Below are 25,979 nucleotides of genomic sequence, written 5' to 3'. Positions count from 1 at the left end.
GCACTATATAGAGATTTTCAATGTATTTCAGCATCTCTCGTCCAGTCGTCCGTGTCGCGGTTGGTAGCTCGCTTCGTCAATCGTCATATGTGCAGAGAATGATTCACTCCGGTCGCCGGGCAGCAGAACAATGATGCCGGCGGAAGGGGCAACGGCTATGATGCCAAGACGTCCGGCACAAGTATTCCCTGGGATGTCAGGCACGTTGCCAAAGCGAAGTCATGTGTCGGTTCCCTGAACTACGTGTCTGCGACACCACCACCTTTGCTTTACCATCCTCATCATTCCACGCGCATCCACAGTCCCACAGATATCGCGACGTGCGTGCATCACCACTTCGAAAATTTGATCGTGTACATGCATCTTCCAATCCAACAAGTCGTCTCTCCCTAGTCCTCACTATAATAATGTTACCTGACCACCTGGAACGTTTCAAGCTACGCACTATATATGTCCCATCCATTTCTCAAGCTCTGAAGAAGACGAAGAGGAAGACCATTGATTCTACAGGTGAAAGAGGGCATTGATCGATCACCCAGCTCAAAAAGATGGGGAATCCTGGAGCGTTGATTCCGGTGCTAGCTCTTCTTGCCTGCTTGGCTTTTGGGCTTGTGTCCGGCGGCAACTTCAACGACGATTGCGAAGCGACCTGGGAGCCCCAGAACTGCTGGGTTTACGATGCTGGCAATAGCCTCTCCCTCGCCCTCGTCAGCAACTCCTCAGGTCAGTCGATCTTAAATGAAATCTCCTCCTTGTACCAATGCAAGCGCTTTGGTTTGTCGATTGATGAGACCGATCTCATTCCATTTCCATGATTGTATTTTCGTGGCTGTCAGGCTCGATGATCCGGTCCAAGAGGCAGTTCATCTACGGGACCGTCTCCACATGGATCCAGCTCGTCAAGGGCAACTCTGCCGGCACCGTCACAACATATTACGTAAGAATCTTCTTCGTTTTCTGTTTCACATGTATTGCTCAAGGATTGAATTAAGCTAGAGATGACCAACATTCATTGACATTTCTCCGATGATCGATGGATCAACTGTAGCTATCGTCGGTGGGAGACAACCACGACGAGATCGACTTCGAGTTCCTGGGGAATGAGACCGGACAGCCCTACACCCTGCACACCAACGTCTACGCCGACGGCGTCGGCAACAAGGAGATGCAGTTCGTGCCGTGGTTTGACCCCACCGACGGCTACCACAAGTACACCATCTCCTGGACGCCCTGCATGATCGTCTGGTACGTCGACGACCTGCCCATCCGGGTATTCCGCAACTACCGCGAGAGCAACGGCGTGGCCTTCCCGACGAGCCGCCCCATGTACGCCTACTCCAGCATCTGGTCCGCCGACGACTGGGCCACGCAGGGCGGCCGCGTCAAGACCGACTGGACCCACGCCCCCTTCGTCGCCAACTACCACGGCATCGACCTCGACATCTGCGAGTGCTACGGCGGCGACTGCATCTACGGCTGCGCCGGCGCCTACGGCCAGCCCTACTGCGGCGGGCTCACCGACGAGCAGCGCTGGAAGATGCAGTGGGTACAGGAGAAATACAGGATCTACGACTACTGCGTGGACTACAAGGACGGCAAGGTGCCCGGCGTCGAGTGCAGCCTGCCCCAGTACTGAATCAACACCCACGGCTGGCATTCGTGCTCGCCGCTCATGCATGTTGATTATTTCCCAATGTTTGTCCATGAGGAGTCCTACCTCTTGTCCATAGACTATTTTTGGAATTCTCTTTTCGATTCTATCTATATTTAAACGTTTGTTCTTTTGTTTGTAAGGGGTCCTATATATTTTTCTTGAATCAATATAAGAGCTTGGAGCTCCTTTTCTTTTCGAATATATATTCTTTTTTTTTTTTTTTTTTGAAACGAGTGGCAAAAGATTTGCCACTATTCATTAATTAAGGGGAAGAGTTTTAGACAAGACCGAAGGTTCACCAAAGAAAACAAAGAAAAAAAACCCGAAGGGAAAGCTAAGGGATTACTCTCCCGTTGTTACAAAACTCAAACACTTCGCACCCGCGGCAACCCAAAGCTTTACTTCGGTTTTGATGATGTTGAGGAGGGCGGCGGTTGGTGCGGACTTATGGTTGAAGATTCTAGCATTCCGCTCCTTCCAAATGGTCCAACTAACAAGCATGATGATGGAGGACAAGGCCTTACGATTGCCCGAAGCCTCATTTAACAACTTGGACCACCATCCCTCAAGGTTGAGATCGTCCGTCCACGCATGGAGGTGGATGGAAGGAATGCCAATCCAACTTTTCACCATCCCCCAAAGGCGCTTGGAGTAGCGGCAATGGGAGAGAAGGTGAGCCGCCGTTTCTTGAGTTTGGTTGCAAAGCGGACACCGACCGCAATTTGTTCTACCCCTTCTCGCTAGGCGGTCCGCCGTCCAAAGCCTATTATGGAGAGCCAACCAAGCGAAGAACTTGATCTTTGGGGGGCCCAAGCCTTCCAAACAAGCCGATTCATGTTGGTAGTCATGGCGCCGAAGAATTGTGCTTTGTAAGCCGCGGTCGTGGAGTACTCTCCATTCTCGGTGGTGTTCCAAGTGATTGTGTCCTCAAGAGACTCATTGAGATGAATGTCCCGGAGAAGAGTCCATAGCCGAATGTACTCATGCAAATGTTGGATGGTGAGGTTTGTGTCCATCTTGATTTTTTTAACCCAAGCATGATCCGTCAAAGCTTGGTTTACCTTCCATCTCTTCCTAGTAGAAGCTTCGTATATAAGCGGAGCTATGTCTTTGGGCTTCGTGTCATTGAGCCAAGGAGAATCCCAAAAACTAGCAAGCTTGCCATTTCCTAAGGAGATAGAAGTCGAAGCATAGAAGAGATCCATGTCCACCTCGTCACATGGGTTGCCCATTCCCACCCAAAGCTTGGTTGGGTGCCTCCATTCGAACCAAGGCCATCTTAAACGAAGGGCCCTCGCAAATTTGTCTATGTGGAGGATGCCTAAGCCTCCAAGACTTTTCGGCCTACAAACCGCCTCCCAATTTAATTTGCATTTTCCTCCGGTGATCTCCTTAGTTCCGGCCCAAAGAAAAGCGCGTTCAATCTTGTTCATTGAAGCCACACAACCCGGTGGAATTCTAAGAGGAGTGAGATGGAAAATAGCTTGGGAGGTGAGGACGGACTTGATAAGGGCTCCTCTACCGGCCGTATTGATGTTCTTGCCATCCCAAGTGACAAGCTTGCCGGCCATTTTGTCCTCAAGTGGTTGGTAATCGACTCTTTTAGTTCCCAAACCGAAAGAGGGAGCCCCAAGTATTTGATAGGGAAAGACGCACGGATGACCGGCAAACCCCCAAGCACATCATCAAGGTCGACTTCATGGCAATGTATTGGGATGACCGAGCTTTTTTGGAAGTTAGTATGAAGACCGGTCGCTTCACCGAAATGGTCAAGAATGGCGGAGAGGTTTTGGATGTCCTCCTTTAAGGGGAGCATGAAGACGGCCGCATCGTCCGCATAGAGAGAAGTGCGAAAAACGGTTCCTCTTCCTCTAATCTTGTGAATAAGGTTGTGTTGGGTGGCCAACTCAAGGATCTTTTGGAGTGGGTCTATGGCAAGAACGAAGAGAAGCGGCGATAACGGGTCTCCTTGCCTAAGCCCCTTTCCATGATAAATGGGCAAGCCGGGAACCCCATTAAGAAGGATCCTCGAGGACGCCGTAGAAAACAAGGCCGCAATCCAATCGCGGAATTTAGGCGGGAAGCCTAGTCTTGCAAGAAGCTCAAGGATGTAGTCCCAACGCACTGAGTCAAAGGCCTTGCGGATGTCTAGCTTGAAAAGAAGGGCGGGCACCTTGCTCTTATGGAGCCTCTTGGCAAGATTCTTTACATACATGAAGTTTTCATGGATACTTCTTTTCTTGATGAAGGCACTTTGGGCATTGGAGACTAAATCGTTCATGATAGGGGCTAGCCGCGTAGCAATCATCTTAGCCACAATCTTGGAGATAGCGTGGACCAAACTAATAGGCCTATAGTCGGAGACTTCCTCGGCCCCCTCTTTCTTGGGAAGAAGGACAATGTTGGCCGAGTTGACCCATTGAAGATGGGCAAAATGGAGGTTGTTGAAGTTCTCAATGACTTTTAAAACGTCAACCTTGATGGTACCCCAACATTTCTTGAAAAAAGCTCCGGTGAAACCATCGGGGCCGGGAGCTTTATCGGAGGGTAAATGGGAGATAGCGTGGAGGACTTCCTCCTCCGAGAAAGGAGCATCAATGCCCTCAAGGGCCGTGTTGCCAAGATTGAGACTTTCCCAATTTAGGTCCCATTTGCGTGTTTGTCCTACGCCCAAAGCGGAGGAGAAATGGCTATGTAAGATTTCCTCTTTCCGAAGGTGATCGGTAACCCATCCACCATTGTGCTTGATGCGGTGTATGTGGTTTTTCCTCCTTCTAGCATTGACTCTAAGATGGAAAAAATTGGTATTTGCATCCCCTTCCTTGATATTAGCAATCCGAGAGCTTTGCTTTTTCCTAGCCCTCTCTAGGATAGCAAGGCTAATGACTCTTCTCTTCAACCTAGCACGAAGGTCTTGCTCTTCGCCCGAAAGGACCCGATTTTCTTGTGCGATGTCGAGGTGGAGGATGACTAGAAGAGCGGCGTGGAGCAACACCTTAGACTTAGAGAAGAGGCCCCGGCTCCAAATGGTAAGCTCCTTGGACACATTCTTGAGCTTATGGAAGAGGTTTTGGTAGGGCTCCCCATGTCCGGAGGGCAAGGACCAAGCTCTTCCAACAACATTGTGGAAGCTAGGGATGTCCGTCCACCAATTCTCAAACTTGAAAGACCTTGGCCTCCTAGGGCCACTATCATCGGCGAGGAGGAGCGGGCAATGGTCGGAGAGGGCGGAGGAGAGAGCGTTAAGGATATGGGTATCGAAATGTAGGCTCCAAGCATCGTTGCAAAAGAAACCATCAAGCTTGCACATTGTTGGGTCATCCCTCTCATTTGACCAAGTGAAGCGCCTATTTTGGAGATGGATCTCCTTAAGCTCGCAAGAGGTAAGGGTTGCACGGAATCGGTTGATACGGCCCCGGTTAACATTTCTCTTATTCTTGTCACGGGCTCGATAGATTTGGTTGAAGTCTCCCATGGCAAGCCATTTAACATCCGTCGCGGGTTTTTGGGCAATTAGCTCGTTGAAGAAATCATCTTTGCGAGCATAGGAGGTGGGACCATAAACCGTGGTCACTTTGAATTCAACCCCGGTGGCCCGACATAACACCGAGGCGGAGAGGCAAAAATCGGTGAGCACGAAGTTGGTAACAAGCAGAATCGTCTCATCCCACAGCATCAAAATGCCACCCCTAGTGCCCTGGGCCGGTCTCTGGGCAAAACTCTTAAGTCTGAAGCCTCCAAGGAAGGCCGCGGTGTACTGATCGACATTACTCAGCTTAGTCTCTTGGAGACAAACAAGTTGGCAGGAGGAAGAGGCAATGATCTCATTCACAGTGGCCTGTCTATCTGGGTCGTTTAAGCCTCTAACGTTCCAGCTGAGGAAGTTGATGTTGTTACACATTAAGAACGGGCAATAGCTCAGTAAGAACAGAAGGCTTGGACTGCTGCAGGCACAGCGGCACAGCCGGACAGAAGTTGATGCAAACTCGCACAAATAGAAACAACGACAAACAGGGAAGCCGTTGCACAGACGCAGGTTTTTCCCTCATACGCACAGCACCCAGACAGCAGATATGGGTTTGTAACATAGGAAAACTAAAACACACACGGTCCTGAGCACTGCATAGACTTGAACTAATCATCAGCGACTTGAGCTTCTCCTAGGTTGGTGAACTGTTCAACCGCAGCAGCTCCTCCGCGAGCCAGGAGGGCCTCCTCGACCTCCAGGTCTTGAGCATTGTCCAGCTTGAAGAGGACACGCAGCGCCCGAATCGCTTCAGCCGACACTTGGTTCTTGAACATACGAACGAAGACTGCGAGCGCTTCCTCGGTGATGACCTCGCCGTCCATGACTATGCCGAGGTTACGGCAAACGAGAGCCTCCGCTTCCTGAAGAAATGGCCTGGACTTGCGCTTCGCCCGAAGCCTGGAGCTGGAACGCATAGGGAACCCTGTGCGGTGTATCGCCAGTGTCTTCCGACGCGCAGCGGGCCGGCGAGGAGGCGGGGAGGACAGCAAGGGCTCCGGAGCTTGCCTGAACAGCGGCAGGAACTGGTCATCCACCTCCTGTCTTGCACGCGAGGCCGAGAGCGGTGTGGAGAGCGCGGCAGGGCTGTCCTGGGCGTAACGTGGAGTTGTTGCTGTGGAGGAGATGGTGAAGCCTGGTGGCCTGCTCGGAGACCTCGTGAGGATGGGGCGCAGCATGGACGTGGGCGAGCACAGGAGTTGCGCGATCGGGCCAGCCTCCAGAGCCAGCGTGCTGGGCGTCTTCCTGGACGCCGCGGAGGACGGCAGCACGGACACCGGCGAGCCAGGCGAGCCTGGCGGCGTGCGCCGGCTACGGGAGAGCGCCCGCTCGGAGCGCGGCGACTCATGGCGCGCACCGCGGCGGCCTCTGTGGCTCCGAGGCGAGTCCACTTCGAAAGAGCCCCGTGCCGTGGCCTCAGCGCGCCTGGCCCCGAGCGCGTCCAGCCCCGACGAGAGGGCATGGCTCGAAGTGTCCAGGATGGGAGTCGCCACGATGTCGAGCGGCGCAGAAGCGCCCGCACCAGCGCTGGCGTGGCGCCGACCGCTCCTGTAGTCCCGCCGATCCCTGGCATCCCTGTCTTCGCGGCCGCGGTCGCCTCCTCCCCGGTTCCTGGACAGGCTCCGGCGAATCGTGTCGCGCCAGCCGCGCGACCTGTCGCGCGCCCTGCCGTCGCGCCCCTCGCGGTCGTCGTCGTCGTCACGGCGCCCATGGCGCTCTTCTTGCCTGGGCGGCGGAGACCGAGGTCGCTGCCGAGGCGCACCATCGACCTCACCAAGGCAGAACGGGAGCTCGTAGGGGGCCGGAGGATTGCCCTGCGCGTCCGACGAAGTGAAGTCCTCGACGACGGCCAGGTGGACGAGGACGCGGTGGCGCAGCCCCCTTCGGCCGCGGGACGTGTTGCACGCAGCAGGAGGCACCCGCGCGGGCAGGGTCACCCACTTGACCTTGGGTATGTGGTTGGGGTTGTCCGTCCACACCCAGGCCCAGAGCAGGTCAGTGGCCACCTTCCGGATGGAGCCGGCCTCAATGTAGTCGAGGGAGGCGCCCTTGCCGACGATTCTGGACACGGTGTGGAGGTTCCACCCCTGGAGTGGGACGTTCTCCAGCCCCACCCGAACATGATAATCCATGCTCACGTTGTCAGCATGAGCCTCCATGCGCCATGGACGCACCTGCAGGGTCAGATGGTCTACCTTGATGGTGGTGCGGCCCATCTTGCAGCTCTTTTTTTATGAGCATATTCTACAGCACCACATTTTGTCGTTCAACACATGCAAACACTTGCTAGTGACAAGAAAATTACAATCTCGAACATAAGGACGTGATAAGAAAAATGGCGATTCTAAATTTCCTCAAGCAACCATCAATCTTCTATGCAAAAGTTGATTTCCGCCATTGACAAATAAAGCTCCGCTTCTACTTTTCCTCTTGTAACGTATTGCTGCATAAGAAGACTTCAAAATTTAGGAACTATTGTAGATTCAAGCAAGCAACAAAGCTAACATAAACTTACTTCGGATGTAGTTTGCATATTTTGTTGCGTCTGTTATGACCTGGAATATTGCAAGTGCCGCACACCTGCCGGCTTGATCGCTCGTCTTTTCCTACATCGCCACACTTGCCATTTTTGCGGGTGAAGTGATTCATAATCACATTCTTTCTCATCCCAGCTTCTCCCGATAATAATATATCAGCACTTTGGAGACCCCTAATCTTTCTATGAAACCGAAGAAATGGGACTTCGTCCGGTCTAGCCAAGACATGGTTGTGATTGTCGTTAAAACCTTTTACAATCCAGACTCCACGAGATATATCACGCTTCACGGTGAGACGCGCTTTGCAGTTGCAGCGAGTCTCGCGTCTTGGCCTACGGCTACATCCTTCCATGGTTAAGGACTTCTCCAGACGTTTCCCTTCACTCGAACAGACATATCGCCTTAACTGTATTTCTGCCGAAGGATATTTCCCTCGCTTCACCTTCCCCTTTCTAATCCTGAAGTCATGCTCTCTCGCATAGCTATTGTACCACACGAAAGATGCCGTTTCAGACCCATTATTCTCAAGTACCTATCCAGTGATTGTTGCTTATCTTCATTACTCTTAACGTGTACGGCTGGTTGTCCCTGATGTTCATGCTCATAGTGAGCACCGAATATCACCTACACCAGTAATAACAAAAAAATTAAGTTGCCATTTCAATGATTACATTCATTATTTACCATACTTAAATAATCTACTCCCTTCATCCCATGAAATATGTCTTAATTTTGTCTAAATTTACATGTATCTAGATGTCTCAATTTGTATAAATTTGATCTTGATATGTCTAAATTTCGATGTATCTAGATATGTCTTAATTTGTCTAAATTTAAATGTATCTAGACACTAGATACATCGAAATTTATAAAAAGTTAAGACACTTTTCATAGAATGGATGGAGTACATAATTCACTCCCATTTTCCAAATACAATTTCTTTTGATGCAATACTTCTAGGCTATCTTGAGCATGCCCAACTTCCATATCTGAATACCCTTGATACTCATGATCATTGTGAGCACCGGCTACCACCTACACTAAAAACAAAGAATGTAAGATTTACTTTTATTATTTGCATTTATTGGTTGCCATGCAACAAATAATCAACTTCATTCAAGTTCTCAGTACGCTGACTCGTGACCATTCTGCTCGTTATAAGCACCAAGGTGGCCATCCTCTGGAGGTACATTTTGATAGGATGATAAGGATCCATCCTCAGCACTGGAATCATCATCACCATCAGGCGCATATATGTTTTCATCGACATTCCAGTTTAAGCTAGAGACTCCCATGACCCATCTCTTTGAACACTGCGGAACATCAGCAAGCTAGTGGATCATCCAAATAAAAAATAAATGCATGTACAAACATGTTTCATACGGTGAATATATTTCATACATTAAACCAAAAAAAACATGTATTTCTGTACTTAAAAATTTGCAATACCACCGTAGAGTCATGATCATATCACACCAATAGTACCTTTAAAAAAAGCACTATATAATGTCACAAAATTCACAACATGTTGCACAAATGACCATGGAAAAAAGGATATGAATTAAAAAACATTCATATTTAAAATTCGTCCATCTCGGAGATTCGGGAATTTCGAGAAAAGAACGAAATTTTGAAGAAAAAATTCAATTTTTTTTGCACAAATATGAATACATTCGTTTGAACCTTTTGGTCAATTTTTTTGAAAAATATCAAGAAATTCGAAATTTTGTTACATCCAATTTATTATGAGAGCTCTATTAAATATATGTGCCCAGCTGAGGCCTCAGCGTTCCAGGATGGTGTCAGGGTGGAGCGTTCCGTGTGCTACTCAACTCGGTAAGATTCAGTTGACAGCTTCTAAATATCAACAAACCGAAACTGTAATCATGTGCTAAGACTCAACTCGGTAAGATTATTCACTCGACAGCACCTAGTGTCAACGAACTGAAACTGTAATCATGTGCTAAGACCTCATCGACAAAATTTGCACAACAACTCCTAGTGTCAACGAACTGAAACTGCAATTATAATCATGTGCCTGTCTATATATGTACTTCATCTACAAAAATTGCGCAACAACTTGACAGCGCTGGTCGTCATGAAGATTGAAGAGATGAACCTACTTAATCAAGTAACTCATCTATATATTGAACAGTGAGCTGAAAACTCACTTGAAGCACCGTTGCGCACCACGGTGTCAGCCTCGTCACTCCGGCCGGCGGCTCTGCCGCCTCTTTCTTTGTCATCGTCATCTGGACGTTCACAGCGGCCATTGTTTCCATCCTTCTGCTCACTCCTCTTGTTGCCCCCGCCATTGCTGCGTCCACTTTCGTCGCCAGCCATGCTCACACCAACACCGCAGCCGCCTGGTCACTCCAAGAATCACGGGAAACCTAAGGGCATATACAATGAGATGACGTCGGCCTTCCCTTAGAGCAGCCACGTAGAATTTTTGCTTAGTTGAAAAAGAGACAAATAAGGAAGAGTGTTGGAGATATGCCCAAGAGGCAATAATAAAGTGGTTATTATAATATATCTTTGTATTTATGATAAATGTTTGCATACCATGCTATAATTGTATTAACCGAAACATTAATACATGTGTGTTATGTACTACCTCCGATTCAAGGAATAAGGCGCCCTCATTTATGTGCTTTTCGTTTGACTAAGAATTACTTCAAATATATAAAGATTATTTGTATGAAATTAACATCATTAGAAAATATTTTTCAATACGAATCCAACAATACTAATTACATACAATATAACCAAGATTTTGTTGCTCAATTTTTATGGTCAAAGTTTGCCTTGGAATACGCGTGCGCCTTATTCCTTGGGACGGAGGTAGTAAACAACAAGGAGTCCCTAGTAAGCCTCTTGTATAACTAGCTTGTTGATTAATAGATGATCATGATTTCGTGATCATGAACATTGGATGTTATTAATAACAAGGTTATGTCATTGGATGAATGATATAATGGACACACACCCAAATAAGTGTATCATAAGATCAAGTCATTAAGTTCAATTTGCTATAAGCTTTCGATACATAGTTACCTAGTCCTTCGACCATGTGATCATGTAAATCATTTACACCGGAAGGATGCTTTGATTACATCAAACGCCATTGCGCAAATGGGTGGTTATAAAGATGTGATTAAGTATTCGGAAAGTGTGAGTTGAGGCATATGGATCAAGAGTGGAATTTGTCCATCCCGATGACGAATAGATATGCTCTGGGCCCTCTCGGTGGAATATCGTCTGATTAGCTTGCAAGCATGTGACTAGGTCACAAGAGATGACATACCATGGTACGAGTAAAGAGTACTTGTCGGTAACGAGGTTGAACAAGGTATGGAGATACCGATGATCGAACCTCGGACAAGTAAAGTATCGCGTGACAAAGGGAATCGGTATCGTATGTAAATGGTTCAATCGACCACTAAGTTATCGTTGAATGTGCGGGAGCCATTATGGATCTCCAGATCCCGCTATTGGTTATTGGTCGGAGAGGAGTCTCGACCATGTCTACATAGTTCACGAACCGTAGGGTGACACACTTAAGGTTTGATGTCGTTTTAAGTAGATATGGAATATGGAATGGAGTTCAAATGTTGTTCGGAGTCTCGGATGGGATCCAGGACATCACGAGGAGGTCCGGAATGGTCCGGAGAATAAGATTCATATATAGGAAGTCACTTTCCAAGTTTGGAAATGATCCGGTGCATTTATGGAAGGCGCTAGAATGTTCTAGAACCTTCCGTAAGAAATCACCATGGAAGGTGGAGTCCCACCAACCCTAACCAGCCAACCAAGAGGGAAGGTGGAGTCCATGGTGGACTCCACCACCCTGGCCGGCCAAGGGAGAAGGAAATGGAGGAGTCCCTGTCCCCCTAGGTTTCGCTCATATGGAAAGATTTGAATTGGGGTCTTATTCGAACCTTTGGGGGAACCCTAGGGATTCCACCTATATAATGAGGAGGAGAGGGAGGGGGCCAGCTACCACACCAGCCGCACCACCCAAGGGCTCCCAGGCCGGCGCCCCCTCTCCCCAAACCCTAGCCGCCCCCTCCTCTCACTTCTCCCGTGGAGCTTAGGCGAAGCCCTGCTGGAGATCTCCACCACAACCGACACCACACTGTCGTGCTGTCGGGATTCCGAGGAGGATCTACTACTTCTGCTGCCCGCTGGAACTGGGAGAAGGACGTCGTCATCAACACCGAACGTGTGACCGAGTACGGAGGTGCTGCCCGATTGTGGCACCGTCAAGATCTTCTACGCGCTTTTGAAAGCGGCAAGTGATCGACTACATCAACAACGAGATCTAATCTCGTAGGCTTTGGAAATCTTTGAGGGTTAGTCTCATGATCTTCTCGTTGCTACCATCTACTAGATTGGATCTTGGCTTGTTATTCGTTCTTGCGGTAGGAAATTTTTTGTTTTCTATGCTACGAATCCCATCAGTGGTATCAGAGCCGTGTCTATGCATAGATTGGTTGCACGAGTAGAACACAATGGTTTTGTGGGAGTTGATGCTTTTGTTGTCTTTAGTTAGTGTACTTTGCATCTTGCGGGATGGTGGGATGAAGCGGCCCGGGCTAACTTTACATGACCGCGTTTCATGAGACTTGCTCCACGCTCGACATGCAACTTGTATTGCATAAGTGGCTTTGCGGGTGTCTGTCTCTCTCACCATAGTGAAGATTCAATCTACTTTTTCTATTGACAACACTAGTATCACCGTTGTGGTTCATGTTCGTAGGTAGATTGGATCTTGCTCGAAAACCCTAAACCACGTAAAATATGCAAACCAAATTAGAGGCGTCTAACTTGTTTTTGCAGGGTTTGGTGATGTGATATGGCCATGATGTGATGATGAATATGTATGAGATGATCATTATTGTATTGTGGCAACCGGCAGGAGCCTTATGGTTGTCTTTATATTTCATGTTGAGGTATTGTTTCAAAGTAGTTGTAATAGTTGCTACATGGGAGAACAACCATGAAGACGGCGCCATTGACCTTGACGCTACACCGACGATGATGGAGATCATGCTCGTTGATGATGGAGATCATGTCCGTGCTTTGGAGATGAAGATCAAAGGCGCAAAGACTAAAGGGCCATATCATATCACATATGAATTGCATGTGATGTTAATCCTTTTATGCATCTTGTATTGCTTAGATCACGACGGTAGCATTATAAGATGATCCCTCTCAATAAATATCAAGATAATAAAGTGTTCATCCTTAGTATGCACCGTTGCTAAGACTTGTCGTTTCGAAGCATCACGTGATGATCGGGTGTGATAGATTCTACATGTGCATACAACGGGTGCAAGCCAGTTTTGCACACGCGGATACTAAGGTTGCCTTGATGAGCCTAGCATGTACACACATGGTCTCGGAACATAGGATACCGAAGGGTAGAGCATGAGTCATATGAATGATATGATGAACACTTTGAGTGTTTACCTTTGAAGCTACATCTTTTCTCGTGAAGATTGGACTTGGTGTAGTGGATTTGGTTCATGTGATCACTAAGACAATGTGAGGGATGTTGTTTTGAGTGGGAGTTCACCTAGTTAATTTAAGAATTAAAATTGAACTCAATTTATCATAAACTTAGTCTAAACACTTTGCAAATATGTTGTAGATCATGGCGTCCCTCACCATCAATTTTAACCAGTTCCTAGAGAAAGAAAAGCTTAAAAGCAATGGTAGCAACTTCACCGATTGGTTCCGTCATGTGATGATTTTCCTCATTGGTGGAAATCTGCAGTATGTGCTCGAAGCACCGCTAGGTCCCTGATACGTCTCCAACGTATCTATAATTTCTTATGTTCCATGCTAGTTTAATGACAATACCTACATGTTTTATTCATACTTTATATCATTTTTATGCATTTTCCGGTACTAACCTATTAACAAGATGCCGAAGCGCCGGTTCTGTTTTACGTTGTTTTTGGTTTCAGAAATCCTACACGGGAAATATTCTCGGTATTGGACGAAACAAAAGCCCACGGCCCTATTTTCCACGGAGGATTCCGGAACACCGAAGAAGAGTCGGAGGCGGCCGGCAGGGGGCCACCCCATAGGGCGGCGCGGCCCACCCCCCGGCGCGCCCGGGTGTGGGGAGGAGCCCCCGGCTCCCGACGCTGCCTCTTCGCCTATATAATCCTTCGTATCAGAAAACCCTAGTACCGAGAGCCACGATACGAAGAAAAGTTACTGAGACGCCGCCGCCGTCAACCCCATCTCGGGGGGTTCTGAAGATCACCTCCGGCACCCTGCCGGAGAGGGGAATCATCACCGGAGGGCTCTACATCACCATGCCCGCCTCCGGACTGATGCGTGAGTAGTTCATCCTTGGACTATGGGTCCATAGCAATAGCTAGATGGTTGTCTTCTCCTATTGTGCCATCATGTTTAGATCTTGTGAGCTGCCTATCATGATCAAGATCATCTATTTGTAATGCTACATGTTGTGTTTGTTGGGATCCGATGAATATGGAATACTATGTGAAGTTGATTATCGATCTATCATATATGTGTTGTTTATGATCTTGCATGCTCTCCGTTGCTAGTAGAGGCTCTGGCCAAGTTGATACTTGTAACTCCAAGAGGGGGTATTTATGCTAGATAGTGGGTTCATGACTCCATTGAATGCAGGACGATGACGAGAAAGTTCTAAGGTTGTGGATGTGTTGTTGCCACTAGGGATAAAACATCAATGCTTTGTCTAAGGATATTTGTATTGTTTACATTACGCACGGTACTTAATGCAATTGTCTGTTGTTTGCAACTTAATACTTGGAAGGGGTGCAGATCCTAACCCGAAGGTGGACTTTTTAGGCATAGATGCATGCTGGATAGCGGTCTATGTTCTTTGTCGTAATGCCCTAAGTAAATCTCATAGTAGTCATCATGATATGTATGTGCATTGTTATGCCCTCTCTATTTGCCAATTGCCCAACTGTAATTTGTTTACCCAACATGTTATTTTTCTTATTGGAGAGACACCACTAGTGAACTGTGGACCCCGGTCCATTCTTTTACATCTGAAATACAACCTACTGCAATCATTGTTCTCTGTTGTTCTTTGCAAGCAAACATCATTCTCCACACCATACATTTAATCCTTTGATTTCAGCAAGCCGGTGAGATTGACAACCTCACTGTTAAGTTGGGGCAAAGTATTTTGATTGGGTTGTGCAGGTTCCACGTTGGCGCCGGAATCCCTGGTGTTGCGCCGCACTACACTCCTTCACCAACAACCTTCATGTGGCCTTCATCTCCTACTGGTTCGATAACCTTGGTTTCTTACTGAGGGAAAACTCGCTGCTGTACGCATCACACCTTCCTCTTGGGGTTCCCAACGGACGTGTGCTTAACGCTTCATCAAGCACTTTTTCTGGCGCCGTTGCCGGGGAGATCAACACACGCTGCAAGGGGAGTCTCTCACACCCAATCTTTTTTACTTTGTTTATTGTCTTGCTTTATTTTATTTTCTGTCTTGTTTGCTTTCTCTATATCAAAAACACAAAAAAATTAGTTACATGCATTTAATTTATTTTGTTATCATGTCTAGTCCTGTACTTGTTACTCTATCACCTGAGGAATTGATCTTTACTTTTAAACAAGGGGATGAGGAGAGTTTTAAAGAAGCTTGGTCTAGGATTTTTGATTCTTATAGTAAAACAGAACCTAAAATGACTCTAAGCCGGCTTCTTAGTAACTTTTATTTTGGGCTTACTCTTCGCTATAGATATGCCTTGGATGCTGTAGTGGGAGGAGATCTCCTTCATTGCGATGAGGATCAAGCTTTTAATTCCATAAAAAAATTGGTTGCATCATCTAGATCAGCTAATAAGTTTGATTCATCTCCTGTTAGTATTCTTAGTAGATTAAACACTCTCGAAACAAATATATCTTGTTTAAAAGAAGGGTATAATCAGATTCGTGAACATTTTAATTATGTTCCAGTAAACTTTGAACCTTCAATGTGGGTCCCTACTATTAAGGTTGCTATTTGTGGTGAAACTTTTTATGCCCGTTGTGATATTATGTCTGAGTTTTGCCTTATGCCTAAAAGTATTTATGAATCTTTGACACTTTGGGGACTTACTGAAGGTGGAGAAGGAATAACTCTTACTGCTAACTCTGTTATAATTCCTATGGGAATAGCTGAAGGTGTGTTCACAACCTTTCTTGGAAGAACGGTATCCACTGATTATCTCGTTATTGAATGTGTAGGGACAGGACAAATCACACTTGGAAGATCCCTGCTGAAACTCTTGGGAGCAACCATAGATGTGGGGAAAGGCACTCTAAATTTTACCTCTACACCCGAAGGCGGTCATGTATTCCCTAGACCAGAGAGTAAGAATAAGAGTAAGAGGGGTAGGCGTAAAGCCCGTGGTAATAATGTTAATGCTTCTTCTCTTGATGTTACTTGATTTACACTTTCTGCGCCTAGCTGAAAGGTGTTAAAGAAAAGCGCTTATGGGAGACAACCCATTATTTTATTTCTGCAATTTTAGTTTTTATATTTGAGTCAAGGTGCTTGTTACTACTGTAGCAATACCTTTGTATCTTTACTTTATTGCATTGTTGTGCCAAGTAAAGTCTTTGATAGAAGGTTGATACTAGATTTGGATTTCTGCGCAGAAACAGATTTTTAGCTGTCACGAATTTGAGATGTTCTCTCTGTAGGAACATCGTAAAATCTTGCAAAAATCCGTAAGTAATCCTCAGATATCTACGCAACTTTCATTCAATTTGAGATTTTTCATCTGAGCATGTTAAGTGCCTCGAAAAAATTCGTCTTTACGGACTGTTCTGTTTTGACAGATTCTGCCTTTTATTTCGCATTGCCTCTTTTACTGTGTTTGACTAGATTTCTTTGCTCCATTAAATTTCAGTAGCCTCGGGTAATGTCCAGAAGTGTTGGGAATGATTGTGTCCTCGCTGAACATGTGAATTTTTGATTATGCACTAACCCTCTAATGAGATTGTTTTGAGTCTGGTGTGAAGGAAGTTTTCAAGGATCAAGAGAGGAGGATGATATAATATGATCAAGAAGAGTGAAAATTCTAAGCTTGGGGATGCCCCCGTGGTTCATCCCTGCATATTTCAAGAAGACTCAAGCATCTAAGCTTGGGGATGCCCAAGGCATCCCCTTCTTCATCAACAACTTATCAAGTCACCTCTAGTGAAACTATATTTTTATTCCGTCACATCTTATGTGCTTTATTTGGAGCGTCTGTGTGCTTTTATTTTCGTTTTGTTATTTTCATTCTCTGAATAAAATTGGATCCTAACATGCTTGTGTGGGACAGAGACACGCTCCGCTTTTTCATATTGAAAACTGGTGTTCTTAGTTTTACTTTTAATGTTCATGGCGAAAGCTGAAAGCCACTTCATTTATTGCTATTTGGTTGGAAACAGAAAATGCTTCATGTGGTAATTGGTATATTGTCTTGAATAATTTTATACTTGGCAATTGTTTTGAGCTCTCAAGTAGATCATGTTTAAGCCCTTGCATCATGTGGTTTAAACCTATTAGTGGAGAACTACCGTAGAGCTTGTTGAAATTTGGTTTGCATGATTGGTCTCTCTAAGGTCTAGATATTTTACGGTAAAAGTGTTTGAGCAACAAGGAAGACGAGTGTAGAGTCTTATAATGCTTGCAATATGTTCTTATGTAAGTTTTGCTGTACCGGTTCATACTTGTGTTTGCTTCAAACAACCTTGCTAGCCAAAGCCTTGTACTGAGAAGGAATGCTTCTCGTGCATCCAAAACCTTGAGCCAAAACTTATGCCATTTGTGTCCACCATAACTACCTACTATGTGGTATTTTTCTGCCATTCCAAGTAAATTTCTTGCGTGCTACCTTTAAATCCTTTCAAAAAAATTCATTCCTTGTTTTTGTAATACATATCTCATGGGAAAGTAGCCTAAAAAACTATTGTGGTAAGGAATATGTCGCTTGTGTATCTTAGTTCTTATAAGTTGCTTGTTGAGCGGTAACCATGTTATCTGGGGACGCCATCAACCTGTCACACCTTTGTTGAATATCATGTGAGTTGCTATGCATGTTCGTCTTGTCTGAAGTAAGGGAGATTTTCCATGATTTGAAATGGTTTGAGTATGCCTATTGTTAGAGAAGAACATTGGGCCGCCAACCAAAGCCATGTATCATGGTGGAAGTTTCAGCTTGGACATTAATCCTCAAATCTCTTATGAGAATATTATCTGTTGTTGAATGCTTAAAGCATAAAAGAGGAGTCCATTATCTGTTTTCTATGTTGTCCCGGTATGGATGTCCTCAAGTTGAGATCTATCAAAATCGAGAAATCAAGTGCGATTTATCTCCATGGACCTTTGTACAGGTGGCATAGAGGTACCCCTTTGTGACACTTGGTTGAAACATATGTAATGCAATGATAATCCATGGAAATCCCAGCTAATTAGGACAAGGTGCGGGCACTATTAGTATTCGATGCATGAGGCTTGCAACTTATAGGAAGTTTTATACATAACCCATATGAATTATTACTACCGTTGACACAATTGTTTCCATGTTTTCAAATAAAAAGCTCTAGCACATGAGTAATCCCTGCTTCCCTCTGCGAAGGGCCTTTCTTTTACTTTATGTTGAGTCAGTTTACCTACTTCTTTCTATCTTAGAAGCAAACACTTGTTTCAACTGTGTGCATTGATTCTTACATACTTGCTTATTTGCACTCATCATATTACTTTGTATTGACAATTATCCATGAGATATACATGTTGAAAGTTGAAAGCAATTGCTGAAACTTAAATCTTCCTTTGTGTTGCTTCAAAACCTTATATTAAGAATCTATTGCTTTATGAGTTAACTCTTATGCTAGGCTTTTTGATGCTTGTCTTGAAAGTACTATTCATGAAAAGTCTTTGCTATATGATTCAGTTGTTTAGTCATTATCTATTTGTTAAAAAACTATAGACCATTGCTTTGAGTCACTTCATTCATCTCATATGCTTTACAATAGTATTGATCAGGATCATGTTGGTAGCATGTCACTTCAGAAATTATTCTTTTTATTGTTTACCTACTCGAGGGCGAGTAGGAACTAAGCTTGGGGATGCTTGATACGTCTCCAACGTATCTATAATTTCTTATGTTCCATGCTAGTTTTATGACAATACCTACATGTTTTATTCATACTTTATATCATTTTTATGCATTTTCCGGTACTAACCTATTAACAAGATGCCGAAGCGCCAGTTCCTGTTTTCTGCTGTTTTTGGTTTCAGAAATCCTACGCAGGAAATATTCTCAGAATTGGACGAAACAAAAGCCCACGGCCCTATTTTCCACGGAGGATTCCAGAACACCGAAGAAGAGTCGGAGGCGGCCAGCAGGGGGGCCACCCCATAGGGCGGCGCGGCCCACCCCCTGGCGCGCCCAGGTGTGGGGAGGGAGCCCCTGGCTCCCCAGACGCTGCCTCTTCGCCTATATAATCCTTCGTATCGGAAAACCCTAGTACCGAGAGCCACGATACGAGAAAAGTTACTGAGACGCCGCCGCCGTCAACCCCATCTCGGGGGTTCGAAGATCACCTCCGGCACCCTGCCGGAGAGGGGAATCATCACCGGAGGGCTCTACATCACCATGCCCGCCTCCGGACTGATGCGTGAGTAGTTCATCCTTGGACTATGTGTCCATAGCAGTAGCTAGATGGTTGTCTTCTCCTATTGTGCCGTCATGTTTAGATCTTGTGAGCTGCCTATCATGATCAAGATCATCTATTTGTAATGCTACATGTTGTGTTTGTGGGATCCGATGAATATGGAATACTATGTCAAGTTGATTATCGATCTATCATATATGTGTTGTTTATGATCTTGCATGCTCTCCGTTGCTAGTAGAGGCTCTGGCCAAGTTGATACTTGTAACTCCAAGAGGGGGTATTTATGCTAGATAGTGGGTTCATGCCTCCATTGAATGCAGGACGGTGACGGAAAGTTCTAAGGTTGTGGATGTGCTGTTGCCACTAGGGATAAAACATCAATGCTTTGTCTAAGGATATTTGTATTGTTTACATTACGCACGGTACTTAATGCAATTGTCCGTTGTTTGCAACTTAATACCGGAAGGGGTGCGGATGCTAACCCGAAGGTGGACTTTTTAGGCATAGATGCATGCTTGGATAGCGGTCTATGTTCTTTGTCGTAATGCCCTAAGTAAATCTCATAGTAGTCATCATGATATGTATGTTCATTGTTATGCCCTCTCTATTTGTCAATTGCCCAACCGTAATTTGTTCACCCAACATGTTATTTATCTTATTGGAGAGACACCACTAGTGAACTGTGGACCCCGGTCCATTCTTTTACATCTGAAATACAACCTACTACAATCATTGTTCTCTGTTGTTCTTTGCAAGCAAACATAATTCTCCACACCATACGTTTAATCCTTTGTTTTCAGCAAGCCGGTGAGATTGACAACCTCACTGTTAAGTTGGGGCAAAGTATTTTGATTGTGTTGTGCAGGTTCCACGTTGGCGCCGGAATACCTGGTGTTGCACCGCACTACACTCCTTCACCAACAACCTTCATGTGGCCTTCATCTTCTACTGGTTCGATAACCTTGGTTTCTTGCGAGGGAAAACTTCGTCGTCGTACGCATCACACCTTCCTCTTGGGGTTCCCAACGGACGTGTGCTTCACGCGTCATCAGTCCCCCACCACCACCTGCAGTATCTGAGGATGTAAAGAATGTTTATGAGACCCGGGTAACTCGGTACTCTCAAGTTCAGTGTGCCATCCTGTGCAGCCTAGAGGCGGATCTCCAAAAGCGTTTTGAGCACCACGACCCTTATGAGCTGGTCCATGAGCTAAAAGCTATCTTTGAAACTCATGCGGCCGTGGAAAGCTATGAGGTCTCGAAACACTTCTTTGGCTGTATGATGGAAGAGGGTAGCTCCGTTAGTGAGCACGTGCTCGCTATGTCCGGGTAAGCGAAGAAGCTCAGTGACTTGGGGATAGTGATTCCTAACCAGCTGGGTAGTCATCGTGTACTCCAATCACTGCCACCTAGTTACAAGAACTTTTTTTTTGAGAACTAGTTACAAGAACTTTGTGATGAACTACAACATGCAGAACATGAACAAAGAGTTACCTGAACTCTTCTCCATGCTGAAATCTGCTGAGGTAGAGATACGGAAAGAGAACCAAGTGTTGATGGTCAACAAGACCACCAGTTTCAAGAAGCAGGGCAAACCTAACAAGGGAAACTTCAAGAAGGGCGGCAAGAAAGTTGCTGCGCCTCCTAAGAAGCCCAAGGCTGGCCCTAAACCTGATACTGTGTGCTATTACTTCAAGGAGGAAGGGAACTGGAAGAGTAATTGCCCCAAGTACTTGGCTGATCTGAAGAGTGGCCTTGTGAAAAAGAAAGTTATATCTGATATACATGTTATTGATGTCTATCTTACTGGTTCTCGTAGTAGTGCCTGGGTATTTGATACTGGTTCGGTTGATCACATTTGTAACTAGAAAAAGGAACTACGGAATAAACGAAGTCTGGCAAGGGACAAGGTGACGATGCGCATTGGAAATGGATCCAAGGTCGATGTAATCGCCGTCGGCACGCTCCTCTACATCTACCTTCAGGATTAGTTTTAAACCTTAATAATTGTTATTTGGTGCCTGCGTTGAGCATGAACATTATATATGGATCTTGTTTAATGCAAGACGGTTATTCATTTAAATCAGAGAATAATGGTTGTTCTATTTATATGAATAATATCTTTTATGGTCATGCGCCTGAGATGAATGGTTTATTCTTGTTAAATCTCGATAATAGTGATACACATGTTCATAACATTGATGCTAAGCAAATTAAATTGAATGATAATTCTACTTAGAGCATCCCCACTCGTTGGCGCTCCCCACGCCCAAATCCGGCGAAATTTTCGTCCGGATTGGAGGAAGATTTGGCGTGGGGAGTAGTAGTTTCCCAGCCGCGTGCCCAGGCGAAGTCCACGATGCGAATTTAAAAAACGGAAACTTGACAAACTACGGCTAAAAACGGGTGAATATAGACTAAATTTAATGATATTTATTACATTACGGGAGGAGTTCATACATAGAGGCCGAATTCGACTATATTTCGAATTCGGCTAGGGGAATGCAAACGCTAATTTTAAAACACGGCGCTCTACATGCCGAAATGGCGGTAGAACACCGTGTAGTCGCCGCCGTCGTCGTCGTTGGCCTTCGACTGCGCGGCCTGGACTGCTGCTGCCCTGGCCGGCGTCTCCCCACCCCGGGGACGGCTTGTACCAGTCGTCGTCGGAGGACTCGAGGTCGACGACGGGGACAGCGACGCCGGATGGAGGTGTCGCAGGACGGCGGTACCGCGCGAGATCGTCGTTGGCGGTTGGAGCGGCGCGGGCGGCGAGTTGGCGTGCGGCGGCCGAGGTCCGGCAGCCGCCGCTGCTGCTCCGCCTCCTCGCGCTCCCGGTCGCGCCTCGCCCGGTCCGGTGCGGCGTCGTCCGCGCGCTTCTCCTCCTCCATGTCGTGCAGCGACCCGGCGATCGCCTCCGCCATCGCGGCGTCCTCCGCGCGCTTCGCCTCCTCCTCGGCGAGCTGGCTTGCGGCGGCCTCTTTCTTCGTCTTCTTCCGGCCGCTCGCGGCGCGGAAGGCTGTTCGCGGATGACGAGGGCGCCGCTGCTGCGCCCTTCGGTCGCCGGCGTAGACGCCGGCTCCTTCTTGACGCGCACCGGCGTCGAAGGTGACGTCGCCTCCTCCCTCTTCACCGGCGCCAAGGATGACCTTGACGCCGATCCGGAAGACGACGAGCCGGCAGCCATGCGCCGTGGCTGCCGGACGCTTCCCGACGGCGGCTCGCCGATGCCCTCGATGCCGATGGAGGGGGCATCGTGAGCACCGGGAAGTTGCCGCCCTCGATGTGCGCGAGGACGTTCGCCGGCGTCCTTTCCGGCGCGCTCCACCACCGTCGGCGGCCCACGGCGTTGTTGCGCGCGAGGCGGAGGCGGCGGGCCGTCGTAGGCCGCCGGCTCCCGCTCCCACCGCCGGAGGAAGTAGGAGTTCCACGCCGTGTAGTTGTCGGGGTGGTGGCGTGGCTCGGCGCGCTCCTCGTCGGTCATCGTCATCCTCGCCTCCTCGATGGCGACGTCGAGGGCATGGCCCCGCGGCGGCGGGATTGGAACGCCGCCGGCACTTAGCCGCCGGCCGCCTCCGGGAGGCCTCGTGTCCGGCGGGCAGGGGTACCCCGCCCTGGTGGAGGAGGTGCCCCTCCCACGCGTGGAGCGACCGGCGGGGGAAGCCGTTGTTGGCTGCGCCGTCGTCGTCGTAGAACGCCATCTTGGGAGTAGAGGGAGAGTGGAGGGAGAGTGGAGCACGGGGTACGCCTCGCGGTGATCGGACCGGCGTATATAGGCGTGGGCTGGCGCGGGGATTAAATGCCGCGTGGAATGCGACGCGTCCGCGGCGAGCTGACCGGCGGCAGCCTTTAGTGCGCGCGGAAGACGATGCGTGCGCGGAAGACGACGACATTAACTCGCCGCGTGGCCGGCGAATGCAGACCGGCGGCAGGCTTTTACGGCGCGCGGAAGACGATGCGATGAGGACGACGATCGGTTTCTCTCGCCGACAAGTTGGGGCCACCGGATGCGCGGGAAGTTGCCTCGCCGTTTCGCGCGCTTTCGTTTCGTCCGGAGTCCCCGAGCGCTCCCCGGGGGCCGGGGATGGCGTGGGATCGCCGGATGGATTTAGGCCCAAATTCGGACGAAAACGAGGAACCGGGGGCGCGACTGGGCCGAATTACGCCGTCCGGATGGAAAAAACGCTCGCCGGGGGCCTATTCGGGGGGACGAGTGGAGATGCTCTTATATGTGGCACTGTCGTCTTGGTCATATTGGAGTGAAGCGCATGAAGAAACTCCATTCCGATGGACTTCTTGAATCACTTGACTTTGAGTCACTTGATAGATGCGAGGCATGTCTAATGGGAACATGACTAGGACTCCATTCTCTGGTACAATTGCGAGCTACAGACTTGTTGGAAATCATACATACCGATGTGTGCGGACCAATGAGTGTAGCATCGCGCGGTGGTTATCGTTATGTTCTAACCTTCACGGATGATCTGAGTAGATATGGGTATATTTACTTTATGAAACAAAAGTACGAAACTTTCGAGAAGTTTAAGGAATTCCAAAGTGAAGTAGAAAATCAACGTAACAAGAAGATTAAGTTTCTGCGTTCTAATCGTGGAGGCGAATATCTGAGTTATGAGTTTGGCATGCATTTAAAGAAATGCGGAATACTTTCACATTTGACACCATCGGGAACACCACAACGCAATGGTGTGTCCGAACATCGTAATCGAACTCTCTTGGATATGGTTCGATCTATGATGTCTCTTACCGATTTGCCGTTATCGTTTTGGGGTTATGCAATAGAGACACCCGCATTCACTTTAAATAGGGCACCATCTAAATCCGTTGAAACGACACCGTATGAATTATGGTTTGGAAAGAAACCTAAGCTCTCGTTCCTGAAAGTTTGGGGTTGCGAAGCTTATGTAAAGAAGTTACAACCTGACAAGCTAGAACCCAAAGCGGAGAAATGCGTCTTCATAGGATACCCTAAAGAAACAATTGGGTACACTTTCTATCACAGATCCGAAGGCAAAATCTTTGTTGCCAAGAACGGATCCTTTCTTGAGAAGGAGTTTCTCACTAAAGAAGTGATTGGAAGGAAAGTAGAACTCGACGAGGTTACTGAACATTCTCTCATAGATCAGAGTAGCGCAGTGCCGGAAGATGTTCCTGTACAGCCTACACCGATAGGAGAGGAAGCAATGATGAGCCCAGATTCCAACAAATGGCAAGAAACCATGAAATCCGAAATGGGATCCATGTATGATAACCAAGTATGGACTTTGGTAGACTTACCTGATAGCCGCAAGGCTGTCGAGAATAAATGGATCTTCAAGAGAAAAACAGATGTTGATGGTAATATTACTCACTACAAAGGAAAATATATTTTTTGACAAATCACTTTCGTCATGTATAAGCCAAAATTCGTCAACGAATACATTGGGGTGACGAATTTTGATCGTCAAGGGGTTCGTCACAGAAGCTCCGTCATAAAATATCGGGCGTGACGGTATGCTCATTTTCGTCAACGTCAAACGTTTGATTGTGACGACTTAGAAATCCGTCATCGTTTAGTGTTAATCGTTGACAGACAGATTTGTCACTAAAAATTGGGAATTTCGTCAATATCAAAATGCTAGGAAGAATCTGATTGGTCCAAAAAATCTGGCATGGCCTTACATGTGGGTCCCATCATGCTGATGTGGCTGCTGACAACGTGGGTCCGACATCACTTAAGTGGATGCTGGGCATGTGGGTCCAAATGGTAGTGACGTGGCATTATGTCATGTTGGAGACCCACACGGTGCGAGATTGCATTTTATTCATGACGTTATTTTGGTATTTTTGGATTTGTTTTCAACCAACTAGATGTTTTGACGCAATGAAAATATAGAAATATATGAAGTCAAATATGCAACATATAACCGACGAGATATTCACACAAAAAATTTACAAACACATAGAGTTACAGACTCGAGACTACATCGGGTCCCCAAAACTTATGAACGCTTGACATCATACTAGTATTTCAAGCATCTAAGCATCTAACAACAAAATATGAGCTTGCTTGCATGCAGCCATGATCCTCTCAACAAATTCCTCTTGACGAGCAACCTTACATTCAGCTAGTACCTGCACACGTATTCATTACCAGATTAGATAATGCACAAGAATAAACAGATTATATCTCTCTTCTTTTATTTCCAGAAAGAAAGAAAATAATGAGTCTTGCTGGCATTTGCTATGTTGACAAGAATAAACTGAATATATGTGGCGGAGATACTGCAATTTAGTGCCTGGTGAGATTTTGAAACGAATACCCATAGTCTTCTCCAATGTGCAGCCAATCCGGCGAAATCTTATAAACTCACCCCAATCATGATGGGCTATTCTGCAACTAAAAAATTATCGTCATTAGACTGTCACACAATTGTATTAGACCAGAGGAAATAGAAGTGTACTGTAATTAAAGGGGCTACAAAACACAAGTGGGTCGGTGGCACTTACTTTTACTTCCATGACAGACCAAACATAGACAAAGGAAAGGGAAGTGTGAGTGTTTCCAAGTCTGCCTTTCAAAGCTG

At 46.8% G+C, this 25,979-nt stretch overlaps 1 pseudogene; it reads left to right on the top strand.

Annotated features, from left to right (window-relative positions):
• Nucleotides 1-548: 548 nt before the first annotated feature.
• Nucleotides 549-1,636, top strand: LOC124686791 (annotated as a pseudogene).
• Nucleotides 1,637-25,979: the final 24,343 nt, after the last annotated feature.

Source organism: Lolium rigidum, chromosome 2 (genome assembly GCF_022539505.1).
Source record: "Lolium rigidum isolate FL_2022 chromosome 2, APGP_CSIRO_Lrig_0.1, whole genome shotgun sequence".
Classification (NCBI taxonomy): domain Eukaryota; kingdom Viridiplantae; phylum Streptophyta; class Magnoliopsida; order Poales; family Poaceae; genus Lolium; species Lolium rigidum.
Note: the sequence above shows the minus strand (reverse complement) of the source record. Positions and strands in the feature narration are given on the sequence as shown.